This window comes from Psammomys obesus, unplaced genomic scaffold, assembly GCF_907164565.1.
Source record: "Psammomys obesus unplaced genomic scaffold, mPsaObe1.curated_primary_1811, whole genome shotgun sequence".
Classification (NCBI taxonomy): domain Eukaryota; kingdom Metazoa; phylum Chordata; class Mammalia; order Rodentia; family Muridae; genus Psammomys; species Psammomys obesus.
The window spans coordinates 4,575,097-4,593,336 of NW_026596101.1; the positions used below are offsets into that span (position 1 = coordinate 4,575,097).

General features: G+C 39.4%; 1 pseudogene; it reads right to left on the minus strand.

The window, feature by feature from the left end:
• Window positions 1–1,150: 1,150 nt before the first annotated feature.
• Window positions 1,151–1,999, minus strand: LOC129692187 (40S ribosomal protein SA-like; annotated as a pseudogene).
• Between the last annotated feature and the right edge of the window lie 16,241 nt (window positions 2,000–18,240).

Here is an 18,240-nt window from a genome sequence, read left to right on the forward strand (position 1 = left end):
AGAGTAAAAGTTTGCATTTTTTCTTTTGTTAGAAGGTTAACAATGACTCTTTTCAAAATCAATGAAGAGAATTCATAATCAGAAGAAAAAAAACTAGTCCCTGTGGCATTTGTCAGAACACTGAGTGACACCCCAGTAGAAAGGAATTATAGACTTAAAAAAAGGTAAGAGTGGACAGAATCGATGTGTGTTGACACTGGGCACAAAACAGAACTGGCCTCTTCAAATCTTGCTGAGCCTTCAATCAGTTAACAGGGAGAAAAGCTGAGCAAGATACTCCAAATGTTTTTCCTTCTCTTTGTAGAGCAAGGTCTCATTATAGGGAGGAAATACAGGGAACTGGATATAGCAGAAAATGTTTCTTTTTATTATTTTTATTAATTAGAGTTTATTCACTTTGTTTCCCACCTGTAGCTCTCTCCTTCTTCCCCTCCCAATCCCACCCTTCATCGCTATTCTCCCCCCATGGCACTCACCCAGTCCACTGATAGGGGAGGTTCTACTCCCCTTCCATCTGATCCTAGTCTATCAAGTCTCATCAGGATTAATATGCTCAATCCTCATTTAGAAAGGCAAAGGGGATGGACATCAGAAGAGGTACAAAACAGGGAACAGGACAGGAGCCTACCACAGAGGGCCTCTGAAAGACTCTTCTCTGCAGGTTATCAAAGCAGATGCTGAGATTCATAGCTAAACTTTGGGCAGAGTTTCTGGAGTCTTATGAAAGAAGGGGGAGATGGAAAGACCTGGAGGGAACAGGAGCTCCACAAGGATAGCAACGGAACTAAAACATCTGGACACAGGAGTCTTTTAAGACTGATATTCCAACCAAGGATCATTCATGGAGATAACCTAGAACCCCTGCACAGATGTAGCCCATGGCAGTTCAGTGTCCAAGTGGGTTTTATAGTAATGGGAACAGGAACTGTCTCTGACATAAACTGATTGTCCTGCTCTTTGACCCCCCCTTCAGGGGGGTGCAGCCTTACCAGGCCACAGAGATAGACAATGCAGGAAAATTTTTAATATAGAGTTGTCTCCCAATCCTTCAAACATTTTTTTCTCTTTTTCTTTTTTTTTTTTTCAACTTTTAGGAACTTCGTTTTCCTTCCACCTTTTTTCCCCTTTGCTCAGTTGTCTGCAGAGGAGCTCAGGACCACTTAGTGGTGGCTCCAACACACTCAGTGGCCTGTGCTGTGAGAGCTGCTGACCAATCCTCAGTGGCTGGCTGTGCACTCCAGTCATCAGTAGAGAACTGCTGGATGGGGGCACTGCACACCCCCAGACCATTCTGCCACCTCTGGCTGAGCAGCAGTGAACTCAAGATCTGGCACAGAATTAGCCCTGGATTTCCTCCTTTGGTCATGGCCTTCTCAGCAGCAGCCTGCTCCTCCTCCTCAACTCCTCTGGGTCTCAGAAGAAGTAAAGCTCAGGCATAACCTCCCATGGGTGCTCACGGGAGATAGTGACACGCAGGCAGAGTACTTCCCAGGCCAGCATCCACCACATCAGACCCACTAAGTGAGCTTCCTTATTATTGCATGGGATGAAAATGTCCACATTTCGCAAAGCAGAATCCGTGTTACATAGAGCGATGGAGGGCAGATTGATAAGAGGCCTCTGTGAGGGGCTGGTGGTCAGCCATGGGATCAGTCACCACTGGATGCCGTGGCTCCCTGAAAGCTGCTTGGGTCTGGTTAGTGAAGGTCCCAGGTGTGAAGTGGGCAGTAATTGGAGTGGCTCCAGTGGCTGCAGCAAACTTCAGCACCACTTGCTGACCAGTGTTCCTGGAGGAGATGAGGCTGACATCAGCAGGGTTCTCAGTGGCCTCAATAGCACTAGCTGCAAGCAACAGCTTCTCCCAGGTCCTCTTTAGACTTATGATGTAGTTACCATTACTCTTCCTTTTGTATATGTATTGCTCCTTCTGAAAGTCAAGGTTGGTGCCACGTAAGTGGGTTCCTGCGGCAAGGAATTTGAGGACATCCTCCTCCTTCATCTACAGGAGGATAACAAAGGCTTCAGACATTGCATACGATTCCCTTTAATTTACAATGGGAATCAAGAACAAGGCCTTATGGACCCATCCCTGGGCGGCGCAAAAAAAAAAAAAAAAAAAAAAAATTTTTTTTTTTTTTTTCAAACGAAAAGTTTCGGTTTTTAGTGTGTGCCTTAATATCCTTCAGAAAATCCACATAACTTCAATTACTTTATTGAAACATCTCTAAATACAGTTTGAATATTGAATACGTTAAACACCATGGGTTCATGGGAGCAGGTTTGATCACCAGCCAGAGGTACTCTCCTAGGAGGTGGGGCCTAGATGAAGGAAGGATGTCCTTCGGGACATCGTTTTCCCTAAATCTTTTCTCAAGCCTCATTGCTTCTTGGATTTTATGAAATTAATTTTTCTTCCCTCTAATACTTCCTTCTGCTATGATGCCAATACCTCACTTGGGCAATGGAAGCAACTGAGTCAGCTTGTTATAGGCTAAGATCTCTAAAACAATGAAACAAAAGGCATTTTCCTCCATTAAACTATATCTTTTAAGTATTTCTCACACAAACAAAAATCTAATCCTCTTTATCAGTTTTCTTAAAATAAGCTTTTCTGGGAGTGAGATTAAAGAGAGCACTGGAATCTGTATGCCCCCAGGAAGAAATCCTTTTATAGAGGTAGTCATTATCAAGGTAATATGATCATCAGAAAAAATAAGCTGATTGATAAAAGACATGACTCAGAGATTCTGAAAGTCTTTTCTTATTCCCCAGATCCTGAACAAGTCCATGTCCAGTATTGGTCTTAGCAACATCCTATATCAAATAGACATTTTAAATAGGAACAGAACACCGTGTACAAAAAGCCATACCTAGACAACTGTGCAAATCATATTTTATTAGATTATGGTTATACCCATGTGTTTATTTGCAAATGCACTGTGCTTGCCTTGGAACTTAGATGGCAGAATTAGGCAGCTGCAACAGAGAACACAAAGCCTCAAGTGTTCAGTTTTCTACCTTTTACAAGAGAAAGTCTATTCCTTGATTTAGACTTTGAGAGCTGTGAGAGGACATGCAGCTCTCTAATGTCCATGTCACTAACAGCACTACTGAACTCATTCTTAATAGTGCTTCTAATTGAAGATGAGTTTGCTTTAAAAATTAAAAACAAAATCAGCAGAGCCTGAAGATTATCATCACAATCAACAGAACTCATAGAAACCCATCAGAAGGCTTTCAGATCCTGGCTCCATTATGCACATCTCTCCTACTCTACTCTTGCTTAGGTAAGATGACAGTTATGTGTTGCTAAACAACTTACATAAAAATATTTTCAGAAGATTTGACATATTTGATGACAAAACAGTTAAGTAATCATTACAGATCTGTTAGTACTGCTACAACTGAGAAGGCCTCCATAGTGATAGAGCAATCATCTGCTCACTCATATCATCGTATGTGTACATTCTTGGTATTGTCTTTGGAGGTAGGGACTAGTTGAAGGAAGCAGAGAAGAAGGAAGAAAGATACCAGTTTATCTTATGGTGACAAATCTAAAAAAAAAAAAAAAAAAAAAAAAAAAAAAAACCTTTTATTAATCTCTCATGCATGGATAACCAAAAAATGTCTGGTCGTCTTTAAAGATGAAACCTGCTCTACAAATTTCTGCCATAAGAACACCTACAGCTGTAGAAAAAGGGAAGTAAGTACCTATGAATAGCCTTTCTTGAGGGTCCATAGCAAAGCTGCCAAGAAAGAAACACATAAGTAAAGATAGTTGCTGAAATAAATAATACCAGATCACATTAGGGCAATGTTACTGGTGATAATATAAAACCTGCCGGCCACAGTGCTCAAAGTTATTATGCCCACAGCGACCATAATTTGGCTCTAAGCATCAGGCTTCTATTTTATTTTATGTTGCTCTGTACATGAGCTATGGAAACTACTGTGGAGGCTTCCAATTCCCCACTAACTTCAAATTCTCTGAGTTCTGAATATATAAATCACATCAAACGACCATTCCTCCATACTGCCCTCTGAAAAGGTGGTCATAACAACGTCCAGCATGCTTTTTTTCGGGGGGCCAGGATTTCTACCCCAGTCTATCTGAGAGTGATGGTTCACTAATTAACAGCCATGAAAGACGTCCTTGCTCCTCATTCCTAAGAGTATTTAGCACTGAGATTTTTAAAAAATACAGTAAGTGGAGCTGGAAAGATGGTTTGGTGGGAAGATTATTAGCTGCCCTCCAGAGGACTCACATTTGATTCCTGCACCCACGTGGCAGCCTGCAACCATATGTAACTCCAGTCCCGAGGACTCTGATGCCCTCTTCTAACCTCCTTGGGCCCTGTATAAACAGCGTAGACATACATTTAAGTGCAGGCAAAACACCTATACACAGAAATTGAAATTAAAAAAAATGTAGTTATTATAAATTCCTCATAAAATGATAAGAAAAGTAATTAATAATTAAAGTACAGATTTAAAAAAATAAAGTCTGGAAGCACAAAAACTATCAAATTGGTCTAAATTTTTCTGCATTTTGTATTTGTATAATATTCTTGATATAAACCAGTAACCAACAGTTGGAAGTCCCATGATTGGCATGATAGTGCAGGTTGATATTCTGATTTCTGGGTAAAATGTAGACTATAATCATATCTCAATTACAAAAGAAGCCCAGGTTATCCACACAATCAAGTCACAGAGGAACCTGTGAAGCTGATTATGAAACTAATGGAAGTGTCAAGGAAGGGCAATACAGGTTTCAGTTTTATATGTATACATTGTATGCTTTAGATTTTATGAGATGAGCATGTCACCATCATTTACTACATTAGAGTTTAAGAAAACACTAATTAAAAAAAAAAAGAAAACACTAATTAAAGTCAGATGTGGTATGGTACGTGCCTACAATACTGGCATTTGGGAGGTTGATACTGTATTGTCAAGAATTTAAGGTCAGTCTAGGTTACATAATGAGTTCAAAATCCCCCTGCAACTATATACCAAGATTATACCTAAAAATAAAAAATCAAATCATATTAACAATGCAAATAAAAGGCCAACTTGAAAAGTGAAGTTCAGGGTGCAATATAAAAATAAACAAAAAAATTGCTAGAGGGTATCAAAAAGTCTATATGTGTAGACAAGCAAGGATAGACATATCTGCAATCTTTATGCTTGAGATGGTGAGGCAGGAGGATAGAAGGGTGAAGGCCAGCCTGGTCTACACAGTGAGTTGAAGGCCAGCATAGATCACAGAGCGAGTTTGTTTCAAAAAATTAAAAAAAAACAAACAACAGCAAAAACAAAAACAAAAAACAAACAAACAAAAAAAAACCCAACAAATGATCACAAAACCAAAGGTGGACCACTCCTGGACATATACCCAAAAAAAAATACTCTACCATACAACAAGGACTTTTGCTCAGCTATGTTCATAGCAGCTTTATTTGTAATAGCCAGAAACTGGAAACAATCTGAAGACTTGACACAGAAATTGTGGTACATTTACACAATTGAATACTAGTCGCTATTGAAAACAAAGAAATCATGAAATTTGCAGGCAAATGGATGGAACTAGAAAAGATCATGCTGTGTGATGTAACCCAGACCTAGAAAGATACACATGGTATGTATTCACTTATAAGCATACATTAGACCCAAAGTACAGGATAGAACATACTGCAATCCACAGACCCATAAAAGCTAAGTAACAAGGAGGGTTTAAGGGAGAGTGCAAGAATGTCACTCAGAAGGGGAAATAGAATAGAGAGCATAAGTAGATGGAGAGAGGAAACTGGGGAGGAGAAGGGATGGGGAGGGAGACAAGGATGAGGATCACATGTGGGGAGAGAATGGAGATGGGAGATGAGAGGGCTGGGAACAAGAAGGGAAACTGGGGGTGGGGCATCTCTTTGTCAAGCTAAAGACTTGCTTCAGGGTAGGCTTCAGCTCCTGGGAAGATATGAGTGTGACTCTAGATTAGACTCCTTGAGGGGCTTAGAAGAGAGGTACATGAAGACTGAAGTAACCACTTCCTAGCCAGAAAAGACTAGTGGAAAGAGTGGAAAAATCACCCACAAGCAAAACCTTTGATCCAAAAATTATCCTGCCTACAAGAAGTGCAGAGATAAAGAGGGAACAAAGTTTGAGGGAATGTCTAACAAATAATTGGCACAACCTGAGACCCATCCTACAGTAGAGAGCCAGCCCGTAATCCTGTTAATGGTGCTCTGCTAAGCTTGCAGACAGAAGCCTAACTTGACTCTCCTCTGGGAAGCTCTAGCAGTGGGTAGAGGAAGATGCTGGGACTTGCAGCCAAGCATGGGGCAGAGCTCTGGGGGGCCCTGTGGAATTGTTGGGGAGAAAGACAGAAGGACCTGGAGGAGACAGGAACCTCTCTAGAAGACCAACAGAGAAAATTAACCCAGACCTATGGGGGCTTACAGAGACTGAGACATTAATTAAAAAGCATGCATGGTTTGAGCCTAGGCCCCCTGCACATATGTGACCAATGGGAAGCTTGGTCTTCATGTGGGTCACCTGGCAAGTGTGTGGGAAACTGTTTCTAACATGGACTTTATTGCCTGTTTCTGAATCACTTCTCCAGGATAGGCTGCCTTGCCTGGCCTCAAGGGATGAGGATATGCTCAGTCCTGATGTGACTTGGTGTGCTGGGAAGGTTGATAAGGGGAGGTCAGCTCCTCTTTCCTGGGGGGAAAGGAGAGGAGTAAGAGGAAGAGAGGACTGAGAGGAGGGAAGAAAGGGGTCACTCTTGGGATGTAAACTGAAAAAAAAAATAGTCAAAGGGGGCTTAAATCAGTGTTCTGTTATACTGAGTATATCAAAAACAGCAAAGTTTAGAAAGTCCTAAAAAAAAAAAAAATCAATGACAGAGACAGTCCCTGTTCCTATTACAATGGAACCCACGTGGATAACCAACTGCCATGGGCTACATCTGTGCAAGGGTCTTAGGTTATCTCCATGCATAGTCCTTAGTTGGAGTATCAGTCTCAGAACTGATTGGCCTGCTCTTTAATTACCTCCCCCTGCGGGGGGAGCAGCCTTACCAGGCCACAGAAGATGACAATGCAGCCACTCCTGATGGGATCTGATAGACTAAGATCAGAAGGAAGGAGAGGAGGACCTCCCCTATTAGTGGACTTGGGTAGGGGCATGCATGCAGAAAGGGGAGGGAGGATGGGATCAGGAGGGGAGGAGGGAGGGGCTTATGGGGGTATGCAAAGTGAATAAAGTATAATTAATAACATTAAATTAAAAAAATCAATGAAGAAAAGTGGCTCTCCAGTATGTCATCCCAAGCATATGTGTGTGTGTGTGTATAATATATACATATAGCATATAATATATTATATACACATGCTATTTTTTCATGGAGATGGACAACCTTCTCACTTACCTAAGTTCACTACTGTACCTAAATTGTCATTAAAGAATATGTGACACTACCTTTTCCTCCAAAAACTGTCCATCTCCCTGACTGTGGCATGCAGTAGATCACCTGCACCTCTGTTACTTTGTTCATGTGACTGAAAGTGGAAGGAATCCAGATTTACTGCCTGCTGCATGCCGATATGACACAGACACTTTTCAGATATCTGTTCAAGTGTGCGCCTCGACCTATTCATATCTATTTGTGCATGCAAATGGCACCCCAGGAGGAGATGGAACTGGGAGATTTTTAATGGTTTGTAAGATATTTCATTAAAGCATTCTATACTGCAGCTGGCAAGATCAGCTATACAAAGCGCATTCAAAGCTTTGCTTCCACTGGTAAAACCTTCCATTTACACACTGTTTCTAGTCAGTTCTTACTGAGGTCCATTCATAATTGCATCAATATCTACCTGAAAATATAATATCCTTTCATGTATCTACAATTTAGAAAAAAAATCATTATCAAAATTTGACATTTGTTAATGTCATTAACAAATAATGACATTTGTTAACCATCAGTCACATGGCTGCCAACGTTTACCTGATCATGTTACCTTTTTCTGTTTGCAGTTTATTTATTCTGAATATTTTGATGAAATATAACAATTTCCTTTTAATATGCAGACGTGTGTGTGTGTGTGTGTGTGTGTGTGTGTGTGTGTGTGTGTGTAGTGTATGTCAGGAAGACATATACTCCTGAAAGTTTAGTTCATTCTAACAGCCTCTTAGAACAAATTCAATCATTTGTCCTTTATGAAACACAGTATTTGTTATAGTTTATTGATGCTTGTGTAGTACTTCATTTTATGTATTTGTTTTTAAAGGCTTGTTTGATTTAGTGTATATGCGCTCATGTGTGTACGTGCATGCATGCAAATGTGGGTGTTTGCGTGCCTGTTTATGTCTGTGTGTATATGTGCTCAAATGTGTGTGTTTGTGTATGTGTATATGTGTCTTGTGCCTGTGTGTGTTTGTTTGTGTGTGTTTAGGTGCTATGGATTTGAGTGTCCATAGAGGCCACAAGAGAATGTCAAATCATGTGAAACTGGAGTTGCAGTTTCTGAGATGCTTGATGTTGGTTCTGGGAACCGAGTTCAGGTCACCCACAAGAAAAGAAAATGCTCTTCATCAATGACTTTCCCTCCAACCCCGTCCAACCCCTATTTTGTATTTTTCTATTTGGGACTTTCTTACAAAAACAGTGCTTATGCTAGGCCAAGCTAACCTTTAGCAGTCATATGACTCAGCCAGAGCACATAAAAAGTAGCCCATGTTCATAGTTTATTTGGCCCTTTAACTCAATATTTCATAATTTTAATCATCCTCAGGTCAGCTATCAGAAACACAGAGACAGTCCATGCATTGCAACATAATAGAGACATTTATCAAAGCATATTCTGAACCCCTTTGACCAGACAATATTGTGAAAAACGTCATATAGGCTCCTTTTCATGTTTTTTTTTTCTTTTCACCTCCTGACTAAACCTGGTGTTAGATGGCTTGACATGACCCTTACTCTTGGGACCCATAAGTAATGCATGGACTCTCTGCTGGCCTCAGTATGCCTGAGTAATAATAAAACATGCATTCAAAACAGCCTCATCTTCTGTGTTCATCAGTTCTCCTGTCTCCTTCCAGTCTTCCATTCTGCTTTTCTGAGAATCATTATGTGCCATGATTGACTGATTTTTAAACCCATTCCCCCATTAGTTTGGAGATAACCATATGCATTTTCCTCTCTAAATCACCTTAAAGGACTTTCTCTGCAGGAGCCTTTCTCTGCTTTATTACCTCTTAGGATAATGCCATTAGAGATAATCACATTTTGTAGATACCATCTCCAAAGAACAATTGCCCTAAGAGTTCCTATCTAAGGATTTTTCATTTACAACAAGATCTTATGGTAGTTAAAAATAAATACAGCACGGAAAATGAATTCTCTGAATATGTAATGCTGCCAGTTGCCATGTAGATCATCACCTAACTGCGTGTTTTGGAAAATCTTCCAGGAGACAGATAATTTCCTCATATGTTCTCATTTTTTCCCCTGCTATTCAGGTAGAAGGAAATGTAAATGTGCTATTCTACTAGTCACTAGATTTGTACAGTTTTAAAGTTAGCCTCTATTACTAATCACAGAAATACACAGAAGTTTTTCTTTTTTAATTTTAATCAGAAATAATAATAATAAAAAAAACAGAGACATACAGGCAAGGAGTGTTTCCATTAAGCCATCCTTCATGCTTCTGCACCTGGCCAACATATTTAAATTTCTCCTGTTCACTTCTATAGAGCATCATATATATGTAATGTTGCTTTTTTAATTAAATCACTTCAAATATTATCTACTAGCTTTATATTATGCTTTGCCTTCCCAAAGGGCATGCTCTCCATCATCTCTTTGACAATTCCAATCATCAGTAAGTCACTGGGGTTCGCTGTAGCAACATTGTTTATTTCTAAGCTATTTTTTTCTCTGTGGCCATGTTCCTTTTTTTTGCATAAAAGAAGGCCTTTCCATTGAACTTTCAAGACTGAAGCATGTTTTCTCCATTTATTTTTATTTGAATACACCCTTCTTGAACCTTCTGCCCTTGTGCTCCAAACAGGACTTGTGTTTTGTTTTGTTTTGTTTTTCTGGACTTACTGCAAGGCCTTTAAACTTAGATCTTATCATGGCCACGGCTTAAGATATGTGAATTCTGGAATCCCATGAGTCCTCCAGCCTTGGTTTGCTATTTTATTTAGGTTAAGAGCACATCCACAGGATTATTTAAAGGGGTTAGGGAAAAAAATAACAAGGCATTGTCTAATGCTCTCCATCACTGTAGGGACAACATTTCTCTGTATCCTAGCTGTGATCCTAATCATGTAAATTATCCATTACATTTTTCTTATTTATTTTCTGTCTAAATAATATCTCCTTCACATCATAATTCTCATGCGTACAGGAGGCCATGGAGGTCAGAAGAGGCATCAGATCCCCTGGAACTAGAGTCATAGACAGTTGTGAGATGCCACGTGGGTGCTGCAACCTGAACCCTTTGCAACATCAGCAAGGACTTTTAACCTTGGAGTCATCTCTCTAACCCTCAAGCCTTGTATTATTTTTTTTTAAATTTGATCTGTATCTCCATTCCTCTATTTTTCTGAGAGACGATTAAATGTCATGTCTCTTAACTTGAAGGTAATATTGTTATCTCTCCACTATTTTATGATTTCTGACATAATATTCTAACACTCTTCACTATTTTAAATGTTAGTTATTAAAATTGTTATCAGAAATATATTATTTCATGTTCTCAGAAAATCCATTTCTTATCTCTTATTATCTGAGTAAATGGCTCCTCTTTTTCTAGAGATCAATTTAAAAATGAGATTTCCACTATGACCCCTATTTCTCCAGTTTATTTCTTTCCTATCGTTATCTCTTGTTTCTACTTTTTAAGTACAGATGTCTTACCAAAAATACCCAGTGATCATTCTCTGAATATATATATATATATTTCGTGCAGTACATCCAGACTGTTAGTTTCACATCACCAAACAATCGGTTTCCCAGGGCATGTTTTTAAGTTATTTGTATATTTTAGATATTAGCTCTTTGCCTAATGTAAGGTTGGTGAAGATCTTTTCCCAATCTGCATGCTGTTATTTTGTTCCAATGACAATGCAGTGTCCCTTGACTTACAGAATCATACCGGTTTCATGAGGTCCCATTTATTAATTGTTAATCTCAGACCCTGTGTTGTTGGTGTTCTGTTCAGGACGTTTTTTTCCTATGCCAATGAGCACCAGATGTCCTAGCCAGGCAGGACTAGTGGAAGAAGAGGAAAAACAACCCATCAATAAAACCTGTCATCTAAAAATTACCCTGCTTATAAGAAGTGCAGGGATAAAGATAGAACAAAGATTGAGGGAATGTCCAACCAATACTTGGCCTAACCTGAGACCCACTCCAAGGTAGAGAACCAGCCCCTGACACTATTAATGAAGCTCTACTGTGCTTGCAGACAGGAGCCTATCTTTACTGTCTTCTGGGAGGCTTCAGCCAGCACTAAATGGAGACAGATGCTAGAATTTGCAGCCAAGCATGGCTCAGAGCTCTGAGCCATGGTTCACTGGAATTGTTGCCGGAAAATGATGAAAGGACCGGGAGAGGACAGTAACCTCACAAAAAGACTACCAGAGACAACTAACTTAGTTGCACAGGGTCTTATAGACACTGAGACATCAACTAATGAGCATGCATAGTCGGAACCTAGGCCATCTGCACTAATGTGGTCAATGAGCAGCAGGCATGGGGGGGCTTTTTCTAACATGGGCTCTATTGCCTGCTATTGGATCACTTCCCCCTAGCAGCACAGCCTTGCCTGGCCTCAGGGGATGAAGATGTTCTGAGTAGTGATGTGACTAGATGTGCTGGGGAGGATTCATAAGGAGACAAGTGGGGGCTTCCCTTTTCTGGGAGGAAGGGAACAAGGCAAGGGGGTAGAACATAAAAGGAGTACTGGGAGGAGAGGTGGAGGGAGGGGGCACCTTTGGTATGTAAAGTAAATAAACTGATGCAAAAGGAAAAAAAAAGATAAGAAAAAGTCACTGTGATGGAAGCAATATGTATGAAATTTTAGACTATCTTGGAAGATATAATTGATGTCTGTGGTTGGGGAATGAAAGAAGGGAAAATACAGCACTTGAAGAATTTCAGAGATCCTGAAGGGATTAGCAGGAGGGATTAGAGGAAATGCCAAGCATGAGGTAAACCACAAGTAACAAGAGTCATGCTGTTCCTGCCACCTATGTACTGGTGATTCTGGAACGAACACCTGGAAATTTTCCTTTAACTGGGAATTTACCACATCATACACGTGGTGATTCCAAAGCTATCATCCTGTTTACACGGGCAACATGACTGTACTTCTGGGGGGGGGGTCACAAAATCCGGGCTGGGCAAGCTCCCTTAACGTGTACACTGCACTCAACAAACTCATCTTCACAGGGAAGCCCCTGAACAAGAAAGAAAATATTAGACATGAAAGAACATTTAATTTAGTTGCGGAATCACTTTCGGGCTCTAAGATCCAGGTGTCCACAGTCCTTTAGTGACCTTGCAATGACTATTCCTGGATCCTTCTTAGCTATGGATGCCAATAAATATTATGAGAGTTAAAGTGTAATTTCTTCCACTTGAAACAAAACCAGTAATAATGCATGAGCAATGCCATTACTTAAATATAACAGGGAGGAGAGCCCCACATTCCTAAAGTTAATGCAGCATAACTTGAGTTATGGTAGAAACCACATTCTATACTACCACATGCTATAGAAGTAAAACTCTGTTCTGAGATTTTCAATATTTTAAATACAAGTGCATGAAGGTTTTATACACACACACACACACACACACACACACATATATATACATACACATATATGCTCCACCTAATCTAAAAGAATAAGATATATAATGGTAATGACTACAGTACTGGCTTCTATTTTATATAATACTTCATAATCTTGCATAGTTAAAACATTATAGAACTGGAATGAAAATTCAGGACCAATGACCAGGGGACACACACTATGTAACCATGTTTAGATGAAAAGTTTTCACCTTGATTATGCATCCTAAGTCTATCAGACGAATTCATCTTTATTGCATCAATCACTTAAAGATCAATGAAAAATTGTTGCACATAAAATTAGAAGTTTTACCACCTGCTGTGTATGCTAGGGCAATGATGGCCCAAAGCTTGCGGGAATAAACAAGTGATAACTGACTTGATCTAAGGCTCACTTTACAAGATGGAACTCGATGTGATGCTGCTAGAGTGACCAGAAAACCTGAAGCCCAGGAATGAACGGTAAAATTAAATAATATTGGGCTAAAACATTATACTGATAAAATGATGTCTAGTGGTATCCTGCTTTACTCATAGTTCGTGCCTTGTTCAGCTATTATCAAAGAAGCTTTCTCCTGCACCCAATAGAAACAATTATAGAGAACCACAGCCAGACATTATTCAGAGAGTAAGAGATCTTGGAACACTCAGCCTTGAATTGAGTATTTCCATCAAATCCCTCTCCACAGACCTCAGGAAACCAGTCAGAAGGGGAGGTGGAAAGAGTGAGAATCATTTACATTCCATTTATAAGAAATGTTTACTTTTGTTGTATGTCAGAAAATAGGGATAGAACCTAATCTTGTCAATGAACCCTGAACCTGAACATGGTCTTCTGCCTTGCTTTCATGCTTTCCTGGATATAATCTGTAATACATGTCTGGTAATTTATTTAATTTTTTTGTATATAAATATATATATATATATATAATTTTTCATATTAGTTACATTTTGTTAACTCTGTATCCCAGCTATTAACTCCCTCATTCCCTCCCAATCCCACCCTCCCTCCCTCCCTCCCTCATCTCCTCCCTGCCCCTTTCTAAGTCACAAAATCACATCCAAGAACAATCAAGGGAACAAAATATACCTGAGGAAAAAGGCCCTCTGCCTTTTTCCCTAGAGTCTCTCTCTCACAGTTCCCCAGGACATTGTTCACCAAGTATAATTCTTTTGACCAAGTTCCGACAATACTCTTCTGTTAAATAAATTTTATATGCGATATAAAAACTACAATTTACTCACACACACACAAAAAAAGTGAGAATCAGAGGGATGGAGGACAACAAGAAATCAAATCAACATGATCAGGGCTCATAGGAACTCACAAACTGAAGCAGTCTGCACCAGGCCATCTGAATATATATTATGGCTTCTAGGTTAGTGTTTTTTGTTTTTGTTTTTGTTTTTGTTTTGTTTTGTTTTTTGGATTCCTGAGTGTAGGAATGTGTGGGTCTCTGGTTGCTGTGCCTTATCTTGGGATCTTTTACTTCTGATGGTTTGTCCTTTTCAACTTTGGTGTGATGTTTTTGTTTTATCTTGTTATTTTATTTTGTTATATGTTTTGAAATGAATGAGTGTAAAAGAAAGAAAACACAGCTAGCAGGGTAAAGATTAACAACACGTATACCTTATGGGAGAAGAAAAATCAGTTTTCCCCAGTTGAGTGACACTGGGTATGTTAACCATTCTAGGACAGGTCTCATGTTTAGGAATAAGAGAACAACTTAAAATGGACTACACATTTTTTGTGTACTTTTATTTGGTTAGAGATTGGTGCTTTTTTTGTTTGTTTGTTTTGGTATGTGGAATTATTTTGTTTTACGGTTTTGGAGGGGTTTGTTTTTACATTGGGTTTCAGTTGGCTTTTGAAAAAGAAGTTAAATTTGGTGAGTGGAGGGGTGAAAGGATCTGGAAACACTTGGGAGAGGGAAGAATATGATCAACATATATTTAAATTTAAAGAATTGTTTTAAATAATGAACATATAATAAAAAATAAATAAATGTAGAAATATAAAGCAAGGGTCTGAGGATGTAGCCCGGCTGGGAGAGTGCATTCCTAGCATTCAGGAAGCCCTGTCTTCAATCCTGTCACTGCATAAAATTTAGTGTGGCAGCCCATTTCTGCAATCCAAGCATTATGGGTTGGGTGGGATTAGGACTGGAGGAAGTTCAGGGCTATGCGAAGCTGCACAGCAAGAGAGCAGCCAGCCTCAGCTAGTTTGAGACATTGCCTCAAAAAATATAAAAATAAAAGGAAAATGTCTTATTTTACATTATTTATTTTAAAACTTTTAAAAGATGTATTTGTTTCACGTATATGAGTGCTTTGTCTATATGTATATACACCACATATGGACAAGATGGAATTAAAGTTACAGACAATTGTGAACTTCTGCGTTGGTGCTGGAAACTGAAAACCCGTGGGGAAAAATAATTCTAAGTCATATTTTGGTAGTTATCTAAAACTTTGGCAACCTGTTATATCTGACATTGTTCAACGACTAAGGTCAGTAGGTACCATGACTCATCTCTTTTGTCCTTCCTTGTAAGTAACTCCCCTGAAAACCTCCTTAAGCATATGAGATCAAATGACAGAAGACAAATACAACATCAGAAACTGGTAAGTATGACAAAGTGTGGATGATTATTGTTTAAAATGCAGGGAATTTATCTTTTACACTAATATTACCTGAATTTAGAGAACACCACTTTTTCCTTTTGGTGTGTTCAGTAAACTGTGGTGTGAACATAACTATTTTACTGCTGTCCATAGCTTTAAGATCTCAAAAGTTTCGCTCAAACAAATATAAACTATTATTCAGCAAAAATAAGTCTAAATCCTTGAAAAGTAACAGTTTTTGCATTCTTTTCCTTTTTTTTTAGAGAAGGTACCTTAACTTTATTTATTTATTTATTTGCAATTTATTCATTCTATTTCCCGATTGAATCCCCCTCTTTCAGCTCCTCCCAGTCCCGCCTCTCCTCTCTTTTCCCCTAACTCCTTCCCCTAGTCCACTGAAAGGGGAGTTCTCCTACTCTGCCATCTGCCCACAGCTTATCAAGTCTAATCAGGACTGCCTGGATCCATTTCCTGGGTGGCCAGGGAAAAGTGACCAAAGAGCAGGAAACCCAAATCATGACAGAGGCAACCCCTGCTCCCCTTACTCGTGAGCCCACAGGGAGACTGAGCTGCCAATTGGCTACATCTGTGCAGGGTGTCTAGGTCCTCTCCTTGCATAGTCCTTCGGTCTCTACAAGACCCCCTGGGCTCAAGGTTTTGAGCTTTGTTGGTCTTGTGGGACTCCTGTCTCCTCCATGTCCTTTTATCTCCCCTTTCTTTCTTAAGACTCCCTGTGTTCCTCCCAAAGTTTGTGAGTCTCAGCATCTGCTTCAATCCCCTGTTGGGTAGAGCCTTTCAGAGGACTCTCTATAGTAGGCTCCCTTACTGTTTCATCTCTTCCACAGCTTTCGGTGTCTATCCTGTTTGTCATTCTGAATGAGATTTAATCATCCTCCTTAGGTTCTCCCTTGTTTAGCATCTTTAGGTATGTAGATTTTAGTGTGATTATCCTATACTTCATACTCATCAAAGGAAAATTCCACCAAGAAGGGCAAGTAACAGTTTTTCAATCAAACATTAAACTTCTCCTCCCTTTCACTAATTTGCAGGCTTACTCAGGCAAAGAAATTATGAAATATTATTTGAATTGCTAATACAGGCCAAGCAATTGTGCTAGAAAGAACAAATCCAGCCTGATGGCAATTACTCATGTGAAAAATTAGTTTTCTTAGGAGGTTGCATTGTGCAATTTGGCTTCTAATTGGTGTATGGCACCAATTAATGTCTAACAATGTATCTAGCAAGTGAAAGAAAATTTATTGAAAATAACTGAATAAAACTCCATGCTTTAGTAGAATAGAATAATTACTGTGTTTGTCTCTCTCTCTTTTTTTTAAAGTTCTATCTTTCTTTTTTTTTCCTTTCTGCTAATGACTCACTTGCGCTTTCTCTATCTCTGTATTATTCAGTACTCTAAGTGCTTTTCCAATGTGGCAGAGTTAACAATTGATAGGCACTTATCCATGTCCTTTGTACAGAGTCCTGTGTGAGGTGCTGAGACTGCAAAAGATTTTTATCAATATTTATACCTGCTGTAATATTTCAATATCTCAATTCTGGTGTCTCTTTTTTCACAAGCTTTCCCTCCCTGGAACCCTAAAGTCTGTTTAGCCTCAGTGTTTCTATAGAAACTTGATGGTGCTGTATTTGATGGTGGAGGTTAGTTGATGACAGCTAAAATGTACTTGTACGTATATTTACATGTACAAATTTTAAACAACTTTACATGTATAAACCTTTTAATATTTGTGGATCAGTGAAATATTACTTTCACATCTTCTCTTTAAAGATTAAAGAAACTGGGTAATAAAAAATGAGAGTAGCAGTCCCTCAACCACCGAGTTAACAAGAATCATACTTCTTGCTCGCTTTCTCCTGGTCTTTGCGCTTCAGCATCTTCTATCTCATTCCCTTAAGATGCCTCCTTCCCCATCTATCTGATACGATGAACAAAAAAAGGAGAAAAGTATATGTAAAATTTTAAATGAAAAAGTTTTTACTTCTATAAAAAAATGCAAACCACAAAATGCTATAGAAGGGGAAAAGATGGTCTGCTAAGTAGTACAGGGAGTTCCAGCACCTGCCACACAAGCCTGAGGACCAGACAGCCTTAGAATCACATAAAAGTAGAAAAAGAGAACCAATTCCACAATTCCACAAAGTTGCTTTTTGACCTCCACAAATACACAGAGCTACACATGTTTCTCAGCCCATAAAAATAATACATTAATCTCTAAAATCCCCCATGGGACTGAGTTCGTTGTCTCTGCTAGTCTTCTTGTAAGATTCCTGTCCCCACCAGGTCCTTCCATCTTTCCCCCAACACTTTTACCACCGAACCTCCACCCCATGCTTGGCTGCAAGTTCCAGCATCTTTCCAGATCCACTTCTGGCTAGAGTCTCCCATAGCATAGCAGAATATCATCATTAGTGTCAGGAGCTGCCTGTCTACCTTGGGGTGAGTCCCAGGTTGGGCCAATTATTGGCTGGACATTCCCGCAGTCATTGTTACCTCATTATCCCTACACTTCCTGTAGGCAGAGTAAGGTTGTTTTGTTGTTGTTTTGTTTTGTTTTTTGGTTTTTTTTTTTTTGTAGAAGTTTTATGGTTGGTGTTTTTTTTATTAATTACACTTTATTCATTTTGTATCCCCCCATAAGCCCCTCCCTCCTCCCCTGCCGATCCCACCCTCCCTCCCCTTTCTGCATGCATGCCCCTCCCCAAGTCCACTGATAGGGGAGGT